Below are 2,925 nucleotides of genomic sequence, written 5' to 3'. Positions count from 1 at the left end.
ACGGAGGACGTGTACGAGGCATGGGGCACATTCCGTGGAAAATAGGGTTCCCCCAGAACGATGACCCGTACGGTTACAGAAGCCGTAAGAGAAAGATGGATCGGGAAGCAGATGTTGTGGCGCGGTTGGCATCGGAAATGGATGTGATGAAGAAAACCATGAGTGTACTAGTAGCCGAAAGAGATGCAGCTCGGGTGCAGCATGAAGATCATCCAGCGGATCTCGGAAGCCAGCAGCGGAGAAGCAGCGTGGCTTCCACGGAGGCCCCACCGGCTGGTGCAGATGCACCGACGATCGAAATTACTGCACCGGAGCCTCTGGTGGTCCAAATTACTGCACCGGAGCCTCTGGTGGTCGAAATTACTTCACCGGAGCCTCCTCGCTACCCCGTGGACGATATAAAGGAGATGAAAGAATGTCATCTGTATTATCCTATCGGGAACATGTCCATGAAGGTAGCCATCGGCAGTGCTTTACCATGTTTACCTGGAGCACTCCACCACAACAACCCCATTGAAGATGGCTATGCTCGTGTCACGGTGGAGGACATAGTCCAAGGGTTTGAGGACCTGGAGATTGACATTGCTACACCTGAAGGGGAGAAAAGACTTGGAGATGTCAAGCGCCATTTCATTCTATGGCAAAAGAAGTTTATCAAGTTTCCAGGCGAGGCGCCAAGGACAACATGTCCACCCCCCTACGGTGGTGGTGGTGGCGGTGGCGGTGGTGGTGGTGGTGGTGGTGGTGGCGGTTCACCTACACCTCCGTCACGTCAGCCGACGCCGCCCCCCAGTCCACAACGTCCGGCGGGTGATCAGCCGCCGCCCCTCAGTCCTCGTCCGGCGGGTGATCAGACGCCGCCCCCCAATCCACCTCCGGCAAAGAAGCAGAAGCAGTCCTGGATTATTAACCCGGACCCTTATGTACCTAAGACCACAAAGGTACCGGAGCCATCACTGAAGCCTCTCCCCACAAGGCCTTGGGAACGTAGTGCCGAGGAAGTCGACGCGGCCGCGGCTGCTGATTTGGAGAAATGGAAGGCGGACTGCAAGAAGAAAAGAGAGCCCGAGCCCAAGCCAGTATTTTCTGATGAGCAAAAGAAGTGGGCTAAGTCATTTTTGAGCACACCGTCCCAAGCCGCGAAGAATCTGCCTAACGACTATGCACGTGAACTTCGCAGGCAGGCACTCATGTTCAAGGAGAACAAAGAGCGGGAGAAGGCCGAAAGTAAAAAAAGCGGGAAACAAGTTGCCCAGCTCGGGGAACAAAGTAAACAATCGATTGCCCCGCTTATAGTGGAAGCCTTCTGTCCGGATGCCCCCGAGATCATACAAGCTGCGGCAGCACAGGGATTGACTGTAACGAGTGCCAGAGAACAAGCGGCCAACTTAGGTATTACTCTTCGTGAACTGTTAGGCCTTGATGAGGCGCCAGTGAAGGAGGTAGTAATTACATATGTCAAGAATGGGCCTCTCGTCGAGCCTGCGCAGGAAAAGGATCTACCTCCACAAATGAAAGGTCTGCTGAAATGGTACAAGGGTTACATAAAAAATAAAAACGCCAAAGAATATATTTATGCGGAAGTTAGACATGAGCATCACTTCAAACATTACTATGTACAAATTGAACTGAGTGAATTGTTCCAGCTTTTCAATCTGCGCGAGCTCGATAAATCTATCATCAGTTGCTACGTTCTGTAAGTGATTTATTATTTTCTACCCCATCTCGTTCATATTGCCTGCACTATATATATGTCCTAACTATATTGTTGTGTCCGCTATTATACATGCAGAATGAAGATTAAGGAATGCAGAGTAAGGAACATCCATGATGTTGGGTTCATTGACCCACACATCGTTAATGGACATGTGTTGGAGCGTTACCCCGCCGACGTGGAGGCAGACCTGTGGCAGTTTCTTACAAAGCAGGAACTCAAAAGTGATATTCTATTTCCTTACCATTTTGAGTGAGTGTTTCTGTCTTGAGCACATTCTCTTTTGTTTACTCCATGCATGGTATGTGGCCGGCTAATCGATGAGTTATGCATGACGTACTGTGCATGTATCGTGTCCGCAGGTTCCACTGGATTCTGCTAGTAATTAAAGTTAACACCTCAGAATGTCTCGTCCACGACTCTGTGAATATGGATCCAAAGCTTTGGGGCGGCATGAGAAGAATGCTGCAGAAGTAATTATTTTCATTCATTTGCGCTCTATATCGATCGGCCTATTTCGTTCATTTCCTAATATCAAGTAACTAATTAATAACTCTCTTGTTCATTTAATTTTCTTTGCCTCGTAGGGTTTGGAGACGGTTCGTAGATACAAAGGTCGGTGAATTCAAAAAAGAGCTAGAATTCAAAATGTTAAAGGCTAAGAATGCTGGGGATATTCAGCCACCGGAGACCAATCTATGTGGATACTATGTCTGTGAGATGATCCGGAGATACACCTCTGAGCGGGTTCCGAGTGATACCAATGCTCAGAGGAATAACCTCCGGTGGATGCTTAGTCCAGAAGCTCGCTTCCGACCACTTCAAGAGGAACTAGCTGGATGGTTCAGCAGGGAAGTCCTCCATCCTAAAGGAGAACACTATTACGAGGACGTAGAACTTTATATGCATTAAATCATGTATGGAAACTTGTTCAAAATTGTATATGGTCATCCGATGATATTGAATATATATTGTATATTCCTCTTGAATTCTTTTTGGTTCTAATTTCAAATTTATTTGAAATTGTACATTCATATGCATGTATGTAGTACCGTAGAATATATGAAACTCCTTCAAAATTAAAATAAAGCACAAAAGAAATAAAACAATACAAATTAAACAGAAAACAGGTTTAAGGGGGGGGGGCTAAAACCCTAAACCTGCGGCGGCCTTTAGTCGCGGTTGGCCAGAAGAACCGCGACTAAAGGTCC

Source organism: Triticum aestivum, chromosome 6A, assembly GCF_018294505.1.
Source record: "Triticum aestivum cultivar Chinese Spring chromosome 6A, IWGSC CS RefSeq v2.1, whole genome shotgun sequence".
NCBI classification, from domain to species: domain Eukaryota; kingdom Viridiplantae; phylum Streptophyta; class Magnoliopsida; order Poales; family Poaceae; genus Triticum; species Triticum aestivum.
Note: the sequence above shows the minus strand (reverse complement) of the source record.